The sequence below is a fragment of the Rattus norvegicus genome, chromosome X (assembly GCF_021556685.1).
Source record: "Rattus norvegicus strain SHRSP/BbbUtx chromosome X, alternate assembly SHRSP_T2T, whole genome shotgun sequence".
Taxonomy (NCBI): domain Eukaryota; kingdom Metazoa; phylum Chordata; class Mammalia; order Rodentia; family Muridae; genus Rattus; species Rattus norvegicus.
The window spans coordinates 53,996,256-54,011,117 of record NC_141554.1 but is presented as its reverse complement, the minus strand read 5'-3'; positions in this window follow the sequence as shown (position 1 = coordinate 54,011,117).

Here is a 14,862-nt window from a genome sequence, read left to right as displayed (position 1 = left end):
GAAAGTGTCCTTTGCTTTACTGAAGCTTTGCAGTTTTATGAGGTCCCATTTGTTGATTCTTGATCTTAGAGCATAAGCTGTTGGTGTTTTATTCAAGAAATTTTCCTCAGTTCCCATTTGTTTGAGGCTCTTCCCTACTCTTTCTTCTATTAGTTTGAGTGTATCTGGTTTTATATAGAGGTCATTGATCTAATTGGACTAAGCTTTGTACAGTGCAATAAGAATGAATATATTTGCTTTCTTCTACATGCCATCCTCCAGTTGAACCAGCAGCACTTGTTGAAAGTGCTGTCTTTATTCCACTGGATGATTTTATTTCCTTTGCCAAAGATAAATTGGCGATAGGTGTGTGGGTTCATTTCTGGGTCTTCAATTCTATTCTATTGATCTACCTGCCTGCCCCTGTACCAATACTATATAGTCTTTATCAGTATTCTTCTGTAACACAGCTTGAGGTCAGGGATGATGATTCTCCCAGAAGTTCTTTTATTGTAAGGGTAATTTTAGTTATTCTTTTTAGTTAATTCCAAATGAATTTTCACATTACTTTTTCTAACTCTATGATCAATTGACTTGGAATTTTAATGAGGATTGAATTGAATCTGTAGATTACTCTATTTATGTTAGCCAGAGTTGAAGAGAACCCAGATTTCCTTCAGCAGAGGAATGGATATAGAAAATCTGGTACATAATGAAGTACTACTCAGCTATGAAAAAGGAAGAATGACTTCATGAAATACATAGGCAAATGAATGGAATTAGAAAAATCACCCTTTGTGAGGTAACACAAATACAAAAAACACACATGGTGTGCACTCACTGATAAGTGGATATTAGCCCAAAAGCTTGAATTACCCTAGATATAATCCACAGACCACATGAAGCTCAAGAAGATGGATGACTGAACTGGGGATTTTTCAATCCTTCTTAGAAAGGGAACAACAATATTCCTAGAAGGAGAAATGTAGACAATGTTCAGATCAGAGATTGAAAGAAAGGCCATTAAGAGTCTGCCCCGGGGTTAGGGATTTAGCTCAGGGGTTGGGGATTTAGCTCAGTGGTAGAGCGCTTGCCTAGAGAGTGCAAGGCCCTAGGTTCAATCCCCAGCTCTGAAAAAAAAGAAAAGGAAAAAAAAGAGTCTGCCCCACCTGGGGATCCACCCCATATACATACAGTCACCAAACCCAGACACTATTGCTGATGCCAAGAAGTGCATGCTGACAGGAGCCTGATGTAGCTGTCTCCTGAGCGGCTCTGCCAGAGCATGACAAATACAGATGGGAGTGCTCTCAGGTAACCATTGAACTGAGAACAGGGTCCCCATTGAGGGAGGTAGAGAAGGGATTGAAGAAGCTGAAGGGGTTTGCAATCCCATAAGAACAACAATACCAACCAACCAGAGCTGCCAGTGACTAAACCATTACCCAAAGACTACACATATGCAGACTCATGGCTCCAGCTGCATATGTAGCAGAAAATGGCTATGTCAGGCACCAATGGAAAGAAAAGCCCTTATTCCTGCAAAGGCTGGACCTCCAGTGCAGGGGAATGTCAGGTTAGTTAGGCAAGAAGGAGTGGATAGATGGTGGGGAAATACCCTCATAGAAGAATGGGTAGGAGGGATTGGATAGGGCTTTTATGGATTGGAAACCAAGAAAGGGAATTACATTTGAAATGTAAATTTTAACAGTCCAATAAAATTGTTTAAAAAATAAAAAAGCTGTAACATGCTATTGATATATTAAATAGTATGTCTGTAAAAAATAAAATCTAGATTCACTGAATCTAATAAAAGAGAAAATGGTAAGTAGCCTCAAAACCTGTGACACAAGGAAAATGTCCTGAATAGAAGACCAATGGCTCAGGCTATAACATGAACAATTGACAAATGGGACCTTGTCATGAAACTGAAAAGCTTCAGTAAGTCAAAGTACACTTTCAAATTGACAAAACAGTACCCTGAAGATTGAGGTATCTTTATAAACCCTACTACTGATGATATTTAAAATATACAAAAAAAAAAAAACATGAAGTAGTCATCGGAAACCAACTTCCCCAATTAATAAGTGAGATACATAGCTAAAGAAAGATTTCTCAACTGAGTAAACTTGAATGTCCAAGAAGCAACTAAAGCAATGTTTATCATTTTTTTTCTGTGTTCTTTTTTTTTTTTTTTTTTTTCGGAGCGGGGACCGAACCCAGGGCCTTGTGCTTGCTAGGCAGGCGCTCTACCATTGAGCTAAATCCCCACCTTGTTTATCATTCTTAGTATCAGGGAAATGCAAATCAAAATGACCCTGTGATTCTACTTTTAACAATCAGAATTACTAAAACAAAAAACTCAGGTGATAGCAGATGCTGGCAACATGCACTGAAAGAGGAACACTCCTCCATTGCTGGTGAGATTGCCAGCTGGTATAACCTCTTTTGTAATAAATCTGGGGTTTCTTCAGAAAATTAGTAACAGTTCTTGAAATTTCAACTATATTTCCACTGGGTATATACACAAATGATGATCCAATATATAACAAGGACATATACTGTACTATGTTTATATGAGCATTATTTATAATAGTCAGAAGTTGGAAAGAAACCAGATGGTCTCAGTAGAAGAATGATGCAGAAAATGTGGTACATTTACACAATGGAGTACTACTCAGCTATTAAAAATGACTATTTCTCAAGCTTCCCAGGCAAATGTATGGAACTAGAAAATACCCTCCTGAGTGAAGTAACCCAGATCCAAAATAACATACATGGTATGTATACTCACTGATAAGTAGATATTAGCCCAAAATCTCAAAATATCCATGATACAATTCTCAGACCTTATGAAGCTTAATGAGAAGGGGCTGGAGAGATGGCTCAGCCATTAAAGGCTAGGCTCACAACCAAAAATATAAGAAGCAAGGCCAAATGTAGATGCTTAGTGTAGGGGAATGTGGAGAGGGGTGCAGGAAGGAGGGGTGAATGTGGAGCTGAACACCCTTATAGAAGAAGGGGAGTGGGATGGAATAGGAGGCATATGTCCAGGAAACTGGGAAAGGGAATAACATTAGAAATGTAAATAAAAAAGTCCAATAAAAGAAAAATAAAACAAAATAAAAAAAGAAGGGGGAAGAGAATAATAATGAGAGACAGAGAGAAGGAAGGACTTGGTTGTAAGATGGTAAGCGGAGGAAAAAAGTCAGGGAGTCAAGACAAGGTTCGGGAAGAGATAGTAGAGGAGTCAGAAGGTCCAGGAGAGTGACTAGAAATAAATAGCATTTGGGTTAGGGGAACTTTGAGACTAGAATGTCTCAGAGATCAGGGATGTAAGGGGCTCCCAGGACCCAATGGTATAACAGTAGCCTAAATTCCCAACACTGTGGAGATAGAACCTGAGGAGACCACCTCCAGTAAATAGACACTGTCCCCAGTGGAGGGATGGGACCACCTACCCAACTTAAAATTATAACCCATAATTGTCTCTGTCTAAAGAAAATACAGAGACAAAAGTGGAGCAGAGGCTGAAGGAAAGGTCATGCAGATACCGCACCTAGTGTGATCCATTTCATCTGCAGACTCTAATCCCATAAACTATTGCTGATGCCAACGTACTTTTAAGACAGGGAACTGATATAGTTTTCCTCTGAGAGGCTCTGCAAGTACCTCACTGAGAAAAATGCAAATACTTGAAGCAAATGTTAGACTGAGCCTGGTGACCCCAATAGAAGAGTTATGGGAAGGACTGAAGGAACTGAAGAGAATTGAAACTCCAAAGGAAGAACAATATTAACTAATCAGACTTTCCAGAGCTCCCAGGGTCTAAACCACCAACCAAAGGTTGGGAGGTGTATGGAGGGGAAATGGGGAAGGGGGGTAACATTTGCAATATAAACAAAAAATGATTAATAAATTTAAAAATGATCTAAAATACAAAAATTAAATGAATTAGGACATGTCATTTGTTTCTAATTGGTGAAATCATTGGGGAATATTGGCATTAATTCTCTTGTGAAAGTCTGATAAAACTCTGACTAAAACTATCTGGAATTTTTTAGTTTCAACAGGCTTATTATTACTGTTTTTAGTTTACTGTTGAAATAGTACCTGTTTTTGAAGATTTTCCAAAAATAATCTTTTATTTTTTTACTTTATTCTTGTCTTGAACCCATTTTTCATTATCTTAATGTATCAAAATCCTTAATTGTAAGTTGGATTAAAGAAATATATTAAAAGCAACATTCTATTGGAAAAAATATATGTACATATTGCTATAGTCCTGTTTATGGTGCTTATCTGATTTGATTAAATTGGAAAATATCTAGAACATTATCTACTTCTTTCATATTTTTCACTGAAGTTGTATATAGATTTTCATATTATGACCTTATAGTTTTCTAGATTTTCATGGAGTCTGTTGCTAGCCCCAGCTTTCACTCCTCATTTTCTTGTTTTAGATATTATTTGTAATCCTTTAGTTAATTCAGTTAATTGTTTATCAATTTTGTTAATGAATTTTTACAAAGAGAGAACACTTTGAGTAATTTTTGCTGATTATATTTTATTGATTTAAGCCTTAAGTTAATTTCTTACTGTTTACTCTTCTGTGTGTGATTTCTTCCCTTTTGTCATAGAAATTTTCAGTGTTCTGTTAAGTTACTAGTATGAGATATCTTCAGAGATTTTTTTTTGTTTGTCTGTTTGTTCTTTGTTTTTATATAGGCACTCAGTGCTATAAAGTTGCCTTTTAGGACTATTTTAATTTTATATCACCTAATTTGGATATGCTGTACGTTCATTTTCATAGAATTCTATAAAGTTGTTTATTTCTTCCTTTAGTTTTATCTTGACCCATTTTTCATTATTTCAAGAGTTGTTCAATTACATGAATTTGTTAAGATTTCTGTTACTTCTGTTGTTGTTTTATCCAAATTTAATCTGTTGTGGCCAGATACAATGCAGGGTGTCATTTCAATTTTCTTCTATCTGTTGAGACTTGGTTTATTTCTAAGCATGTGGCAAGTTTTGGAGAAAGTGTTGGGAGGTGCTGAGAAGAACCAATTTCCTTTGTGTTTTGGTAAAATATTCTCAAAATATCTATTGGGTCCATCTGTTTGATAAAATCTACACCATTTCTTTGTTTTATTTTTGTCTGGATGACAAAATTGGCAAGAGTGAAAAGTTGAAGTGATTTAAGGTATAGTAATTTTTCTTTTACAAACTTGATTGCCTGTGAGTTTCAAGAATGGATGATATAAATTGCAATGTGTTCTTTACTTTGATGGGTATGTTGTATCCTTACCTATCTCTTTTGTTTAATTTTTCTTAATAAGCATTTTGTCAGATATTAAAACACTGACAACAGCTTTCTTCTTATGTCCATTTGCTTGGAATAACTTTTTGCACATTTTTGCACTGAGGTGGTTTCTAAACTTGATTTAAGGTATGTTTTCTGGATGCAGCATAAAAATGGATCTTGATTTTGCTGCCATTCTGTTAGTCTGTGTCTTTTTTATTGAACAATTGAGACATGTGATGCTGAAATATCAATGAGCACATTTGTTGTTTCTTTTATTTTACTGTAGCTCTGTGTGTGTGTGTGTGTGTGTGTGTGTGTGTGTGTGTTTGTGTGTGTGTGAAGGTGTCTGTATGTTTGTATGTTTTTTTGTGTTTCATCTCTGCTGTTTGATTTTCTGTGGTGGTGGTGGTGGTGGTGGTGGTGGTGGTGGTAGTGGTGGTGTGTGTGTATGTTTGTGATTGTGTTTCATCTCTGCTATTAGTTTGTCTGTGACTCTTTATTTCTCTGGTAGGGAATTTTTTCATTATAATATTTGATGTACCACGGGGGGTTCTGATAACATGCATTTCTGGGTATTTGGGACTGACACTTATGAATGGGGATAACTGCGTAGGAGGTGATGGAAAACACGGGAGTACATAAAGCAGGATATTCCACCAGGACCTACAGAAGTTATCTTTCTGATATCAATGATAAAAATTGGAATCTAAAACACAATAGAACAATTTTAACTGAAATATGCTACATAAACTTGTTTACTGCTCATATACTAGCTACTGGTTACTGAATTGAATAAGGTTAATAAACTGGCTACTAAAAGAGGTAACAGAATATTTGATTGGATTAATTCTAAAGCAAATGCAATTCCTAATGTGATTATTGATTAGCATATATAATGAAAAAATTCTAGATAAGTTTTGAGGAGTTCAATGGTGGTATTTATTCCCAACTATCACAATCATTTATCAAATAAGAGCTAAAACCATTTTCAAAGTTGGTACTCACTACTGGAGGACATGGTATGTCTCAGTATAAGACAAGCTAGTATTTAGTAAGTAAATTCATTAGTAATTTTCTCAGTCACTAACAAGTGTTATAATGACTATCAAGTAAAATAATTGTGCTTTAGAAAAGGGACATACCAAATTCATTCAAGTATACTTGGATATTGGGTGATGCTTAGGAACTCAAAATGTCACCATTGGATACCTCTGTATCAATAAACTTCTATTCATATCACCCTGATACTCACTGAAACAAATCAACAATAATACACATTTATTACATGATGTCTGGATGGAAAAAAATTGACAAACAGCTTAAGCAAGAATGGAATTCAAATTTCCTATATAATATATCTTATTTGATGGCATTATTGGAGATTAATTATGCATTTCTAAAAAGGAGAGTTCAGTCTCTTATGGGAAAAATTCCATACACATGTTAGGTCAAATAAGACAAATTTGTTTTCCATGACTCTGAAATATGAAACATGAAAATTTAAGATGATAGCACCTCCATTGTCTCATAATTAAAAGTTTTTTTCCCACCTTAGGAAATATGGTAGAGGCCAATGGCAGGAAGGGACAAGAAAATATTTCCAGGCTTCATTTCACACAGCACCATTTAAATCATTTTGGTACTTCATGATAAAGTATTTCTAAATGGTACATATATCACATACACAGGTTAATATGAAATTTTATTTCCACAAGAATGATAGATATATAAATCAGTTGGATTAATGTAGTAAAAATGGTCACCATATAAAAAGTATAATCAATAGATTCAGTGTAATCTCTAAATTCCAAAACAATTTTTACCAACCTTAAAAAGACAATTCTCAATTTCATATGAAAAAAAAGAAAGAAAATGCTCAGTATAACTATAATAATCTTGAACAATAAGAACATTATTGGAGGTCTCATCATTCCTGATCTCAAGTTATACCACAATGATAAGGTAATAATAATAGTATGGTGTTGGAATAAAGCAGATACACTGATAAATAGAATTGAATTAAAGTCGTAGGCAGAAATCCACATCTCTATGAACACCTGAATTTATTTATACAAAGACGCTGGAAATAATGTGTGTGGGGAGAAGCATCTTGAACAAATGATGCTCATTAAACTAGGTGTCTACATGTAGAAGACCAAATAGATTCATACCCATCATCCTCCAGAAAACTCAACTGTAAACAGATCAAGTACTTCAACATAAAACCCACTGCAGTGAATCTGAAAGAAGAGACAGTGTGGAAAAGCAGCGAATGAACAGAGACAGGAAAAGGTTTAATAATGAGAACACTGATAGTGCAGGCACTAAGGTCAAAGATTAATAAATGGGACCTCATGAAACTGAAAATGTTATGAGGGTATTCAGTGGAGAAACCTAAATGTACAGGGGATTAAGGCAATAGAAAGTTTTTATTAGCTGTCCTGTCACTAACATGGGAGTTGGGGAACCAATTATAAACACAATTCTTTCTCGGGGTAAGTTTTCAAGCACACACACACACACACACACACACACACACACACACACACACACAACATGTTTAGGGTTCACTACTTTAGTAAACAATAATAGCCAGAAGCAAAATGAAGGAATGAAAAAACATGGTTAGTATATTTAAAGACTTTCCCATAACTACAGAATTTGATGGATCAGGCCTTTGTTTTAGTTTTGGCAGATGGTGTATTCTAATTGCTGAATTGTACTTCTGTCATGGAGCCATTTGTTCTGTTCGGTGCCTACCAGGATTTAGGGGCCTGTTACAAAAGCTTCTGTAAGGTTAAGAACACCATCAGTTAGATAAAATAGGAGCTTTCAGAATGGGAAAGTTATTCTGTGCAAACTCTTCATCTGACAGGGGAATAATATAAAAATATACAAAGTACACAAGGAACTTAATGTAAAAAAGCCCTATTAAAAATTGGAGTGTGGCTCTCTGTACACAAATCCCCTTGTTTGAGGGAGCGGGACTCACAGAAGTGCAGACAACTGAGAACTCAGAGGAAACATCTACTTCTGCTCACATTCCTGGCCCAAGAGGAACCCACCTAGTTTCCTCTGGACACAGGAACATAGAAACACTCAGGGACAGGACTCTTTAGGTCTCTGGCTGTGCCCAGAGCTGAAAGCTGATCGCAAGGAGGTCTGACACACCTGAGTGCAGAGGTAAGACCAACACTTCCGCATTGATTGACTAGCCTGGAGCCTTCAGGACACAAAAACCCAGAAGCAGTCTGGGACAGGACCCTTCCAGTTTCTGCCTGCAACCAGAGCTGACCTTGTCACACAGCTCTCCATACCCATATCCCGTGGAGGAGAGAGCTGGCCTCTGAGAAGTTACAACAATCCTGAGAGCTCAGGGGACAGTGCCACTTCTGCTTGTATTCCTGGTCCAAGAGGAACCCACCAAGTGCCTTCAGGACAAGAGAACTTAGGAGCAGTCAGGGCCATCAGCTTTCTGGTTTCTGCCTGCTCCAGAGCTGAAAGCCAGGCACCAGGAACACTGATACAACTAAGAATAGAGGTAAAAATAACACTTCTGCTCGAAGTGACCCACCTGTGTAGGGCGCCCTCCAGTGGTGAACAACGGTACTGCATATGTGCAGTTTTTGCACCTGGTGTCAGTTGGCCGTTAATATGCTAATGAGGGGCGGTACCATGCTAGTGAGGTGATTCGTTCTCCGCCAATCCCTGGAGGACAAGTAGTGGGGTGATAGTGGGATGATAGTGGGGTGACCCGTGCCCCACCAATCCCTGAGAGATTATTAGCATACTGTTGTGTATATAAGGCGAGCGACTTTGCCGCTCATGGTCCCCTGTCCCTGTTCAAGAGAGCTTTATAGTATAGGCTTGTTCGCAGAAGAATCCTGTTGCCGCGTGTCGTTCTTACTGGCAAGACATTGGGCGCGCGACAAGTGGTGCCGAGGGGACCCTTCAGTGTGCTAAAGAGGATTCAGAACTTTGAGAAGGTAAATTAAAAGGTAAGCTTCGAGAGGCATGCCCTTTTTGGATTTAAGAGAGCATGTCAGAAACGGAGCGGAGTGAGAAATTAGGAGCGCACAAAATGAAAAGGTTACTAAAACAACAGTGAAAGAGATACAAAAGGCAGAAGAAAACCGCTGGAGGAAAAAATAGGTGTGTCCCAGAGGACGAACTACAAGTCATCCGGAGAGGATACTTTGTATCCATTAAAAGAATTAGAAGCCTTAGAACTGGCTGGCAGTGACTCTGAGCAAGAGTTGTCAGAGTCGGAGGAGGAGGAATTAGAGGAGGAGGCAGCCAGATATGAGGAAGAAAGATATGGGCCTAGGTGGAGAGCCACTGTGAAGAAACCGAAAGTTATGGATCCTTTGTGGGCAAGGCTGGTAATTTTGTTTATTTTTTTCTTTGTGTGGGAAGCCGTTAGAGGCGTTAGGACAGGTCAGAGGGTCCTTGCACAGAAACAAGAAAGTATGTTGGAGGGAGAAAAGGTCTCGAAAGAAAAGAAGAAAAGAAAAGGAGATAAAAGGAACAGAGAGAAGGCAGAGATAAAAAAAAAAGAGGATAATCAGGACCAGGAAACAAATAAGATATATTCTTCTTTAAAAGCCTTGACCTTAGAAATGTCAGACAATCTAGAAAGCATCACCGACAGCTTAGACAAAGTGAAACTAAAGGTAGAACCATCGGGTCCCGGGCCTCCCACAGAGCAACAAAAGGAAGCGCAGGACTCGACCTCAGTTCCACCACCAGACTCGTATTGACCCCTCGAATGGGAACTCAGGTGGTAGATACAGATTTTAAAGGCCGCAGTAAGCAGAATTCAGAAGGATCACAGAAACTGAAAGCATGTACAAAGATAAAGATTTGGGGTAGTGGTGAGTAAATTTTGTCAAAAGGGGACAAGGTAATAATGGTAAAATGTTTTTGTGTATGTGCTCTTTTAGAGTTATGTTAAAATCTAGAGAAGCAAAGTTGATTGTCATAGATGCTTTTAGTCTTTGGACCCTGAGTAGAGACAGATTACACCCTAGAAAAGAGAGAGAATGGGGTTGAGAAAAACAGTCCTCCCGAACTCTCCACAGATGCTTTGGCAAAAGAAGGAAATGAGCTTAAACTTTTTGGAGCTCTCCTGGGAACAGAAGGAGGTGGGAGACGTCTTGCCTCCTTGCTGGCTCTTATTGGAGAAGTGCTTATTTCTGGTTCTGGGTTCTTTAGGTAGGATATCTGGGTTCCTTTGGTGGAACACCATCTAGTTCTTTTCCTCTGTGTCTATTGTCTGTCCTTGGTACACCAAGCTGTCCATGTATGTCAATGTATATCTGGGTTTTGCTTCTCATTGCTTGAATGTTTTGTGTTTCATGTTTAAAAGAAAAGGTTAAAATTTTAAATGCTGGTTGATTCACCCATTGATGTAGCTTTAACTCATTTCAAGAAAGGAACAAATAAATAAAAAGTTTCTATTGGCTTTTGGAGCCTGCATCTGTAGCTAGAAGCATAAGTCGGCTGGACAAGCTCCCCAGGGAGCTGGCTAAATGTTTACACTAGCCAATCCTAAAGATACCAGAAGCTTCACAGCTTCTAAGGAAATGGAACTGATGACTGTTTCTCTTAGAAAAATCTTTGACTGTGATTATTGGACTCAACAGGTGACAAGGTTTCTCTTAAAACTATAGCTAGAAAAAGTAAAAATGGTGATTGATTTAAATATTAAAGGTATGTGTAGCCACTTCAATTTTGTTTCTGACTGGTTTTAAATGTAAAATATTCTCTACATTCCTTGGTTATGGGGTATTGGCTTTTAAGTTATTGGATATGGTTAAAAAAATGTAACATTGGTAACAGAAAGTTGACATAAAACTGGTAAATTTGGATAGAGTCATTCTAGACAACATGTGGCATGAGCCAATCTAGGGAAACAGGTCTAAATTGGGATGATACTTTTATGGAAATCTTATCCTAGAAACCAGGCTTCTAAAAGATTTTAAAACAATGTCTATTTGTTGAAGTATTGGAGACCGCACCATCGTGCATTCACATGTAGGAATTGTCAGTCAAACCTTGTAGCATGAAGGATAGACTCAGTGTTTTGGAGACTGGATTTTGGGATGATGAGGCTGATCTTGAGGAAGAGGCTGCTCAGTGTGTGAGAGAGAGATATGATCCAGACTGGCCACACACTAGTTCCACGTGGCAATGAGGCAGACAATTAGGCAAGAAAGCGGTTATACCAACAGCACCTCCATATAACCCTCAACATAAAATCATGGTGAAGCCTACAAAAGCTACTTCCTTTTGCCCAGAGGTGAAGAAAGAGATGGGATTAATAAGACCTTTGAATATTACCCTTCTGCCGTTGCACAGCTTACTGTGTTAGGCGTCAAATCTTGTATTCCGCATTTTGGTATTTTACCCAAGAAAATTATTATACCATATACAACAGCTCAGATAGAAACATTGTGTGCCTTGATAGATGATTGGGCCATGTTACACTGTAGTTTTGATGGAGAGTTTGACAATCATTATCCTAATGATCCTTTGCTACAATTTTTTACTGAACATCCAGTGACTTTTCCAAAGGTCACTGCATCAGAGCCTTTGTCTGGAGCATTAAATATTTATACAGATGGCTCCAAAACAAGTGTAGGTGCCTATATGGTTGATTCTCATGAACCAGTATTAATTCAGTACAGTCCAGGCATCCCCCAAATTACAGAATGTAACATTGTATTGGAAGTTTTTAAAAGATTTCATGATTCTTTTAATTTAATTTCTGACTCTTCTTATGTAGTTAATGCTGTGCGTTCACTTGAAATTGCAGGGCCAATTCGGTCGACTAGTACTGTATGTCAAATTCTTTTAGAATTACAAAAATTGATTTGGGTCAGAAAAAATAAATTTTTTATACAACATATTCAAGCCCATACCATGACCATGACCAGTAATAACGCTGTGGTGGATGCTAATACTTGTAGAGAGTTTATTTTTTCATGCCGCTCCGGTTGATCTCGCTAGAGGATTTCATCCAAAATTTCATGTACCTGCCTTTACTCTTCAACAAAAATTTAAAATCTCTAGAGCTACAGCTCGTGATGTGGTGTTAAGTTGCCAAAATTGTGTTCAATTTCACCACCCTCCTCATGTGGGGATTAAACCTCGTGGTTTGATCCCGCTAAAACTTTGGCAGATGGATGTCATACACATATCTCCATTTGGAAATTTAAAATATGCTCATGTTTCTGTTGATACCTGTTCCGGTATTATACACGCTACTCTGATGACTGGTGAAAAGGCTCATAATGCCATTAGCCATTGCTTAGAGGCATGGGCAGCCTGGGGAAAGCCTGATAGTCTCAAGAGAGACAACGTGCCTGCCTACACTGCAAAGTCCTTTCAGGCATTTTGCCAGACAATGCAGGTCAAACATACTACAGGATTGCCATACAATCCCCAAGGTCAAGGAATTGTGGAAAGGGTACATCGTACCTTAAAAGAGCTTATACAAAAACAAAAAGAGGGAATTGCCAACAGCCGAACACCAAAAGAACAACTTTCTTTAGCTCTTTTTACTCTAAATTTCTTAATTTTGGATGTGCATGGCCGCTCTGCCGCGGATCGCCATGCTACTACTACACCTATAACTAATACAGAAGTAAAGTGGAAGGCTGTCTTAACTGATGAATGGCGTGGCCCAGATCCTGTGATTTCGAGATCTAGGGGAGTGATTTGTTTTTTTCCGCAGAATCAAGAAAATCCAATTTGGGTACCCGAGCGCTTGACTCGAAAATTATCTTCTGCTCCTCCTGAAGATGAGACTATGAACCCTACTATTACTACTGGGAATGGTAATACAGGTTAATTTGCTCACCCTGTGGGCTATTGCCAGATCCTGGCCAGTACCCATGCCAGTTCACAGCAATTCTACTGTTTTGCCAACCTTTTTCTTTCAATGGATGCTGTCCAATGAGCAAGGGGCATATACATCCCTGACCCCCTTTGCTAATTTGGTGAGAACTTCGTGCTGTATAATGTTTCAGCTACCAGAAAAAATGATACCAGGTTGACCAATATTCAATATAATAACCTCTTGGCAAATAATACTGACACTAGTACTTCAGTATGTGTTAACTCACCTTTTTTCTTTCTGATAAGCACTAATGTCAGCAATGGTGTTTTAAATTGTAATAGCTCTGATGTAGTCTTCTATTTAGCTGAATGCTGGGATGGCACCAATGACACCGCAGTGATGGTTAAGATTCCCTCCTTTGTGCCAATCCCAGTAGAGGCAAACCCAGATAGCTTTCCTATTCTTAATTTGCTGGGAGTCAAAAGAGATTTTGGAATTACGGCAGTCATAGTTTCAGCCATTGTGCTGTCTCCTGCTGCAGCTACCACAGCTACAATTACTATAACCAATCAAATACAGACGGCTGAGACTGTCAATCAGATTGTAGAAAGAACTGCAGTGGCGCTAGAGATACAAGAAGAATTTAATACCCATTTGGCATCTGGCCTTCTATTAGCCAATCAAAGGATAGATTTAGTTCAAGAACAAATTGAAGCACTGTATCATATGACACAGCTGTCTTGTGTTTCCTCCCTTAGAGGTTTATGCATTACTCCTTTGCGAACTAACTTTTCTCAGCATTCTCAACAGAGCAAAGAAATCTCGAATTATCTGAAAGGAAACTGGTCCATGAAAGCAGAGCAACTATCAAGACAATTGCTGATGCAGATTGCTGTCTTAAACAGCACTAGGTTGGACCCCATCACAGTTGAAGATTTGACCTTCAACTGTGCTTTCTCCCTTTTCAAGGAGTGGGCAGGCATGTTTGCCTGGGGAGCTATTGTCCTCCTAGGATGCGGAGTATGTCTCTGGCTTATTGGCCGTTTAAAAAGGGTACATGCCAGACACAAAGCGGTTGTTTACCAGGCTATGACCACTATAGAACATGTTGCTTCTCCCAATATATGGCTGGCCTCTTTGAAAGATCAAGAGGTCGCCCTAGATCATTTTTGTCACAGTCATGTGGAGACATTGTATCCAGGGACGGGCAACTTTCCTCTAGCTCGGACCAACCTAAGACATGGGGCCCGGTGGCGATAGGGTAACTCTACAATGGGTAAGGCCGAGTTTGGATGAGAACGATCTAAGACAGGAACAATGACAAGATTGACGTGGCACCCAGATCTAGACCAGTCATTTTATTAAACAAAAAAGGGGATATGTAGGGCGCCCTCCAGTGGTGAACAACGGTACTGCACATGTGCAGTTTTGGCACCTGGTGTCAGTTGGCCGTTAATATGCTAATGAGTGGGCGGTACCATGCTAGTGAGGTGATTCGTTCTTCGCCAATCCCTGGAGGACAAGTAGTGGGGTGATAGTGGGGTGATAGTGGGGTGACCCATGCCCCACCAATCCCTGAGAGATTATTAGCATACTGTTGTGTATATAAGGTGAGCGACTTTGCCGCTTGTGGTCCCCTGTCCCTGTTCAAGAGAGCTGTATAGTAAAGGCTTGTTCGCAGAAGAATCCTGTTGCCTCGCGTCGTTCTTACTGGTGAGTCGTTGGGCACACGACA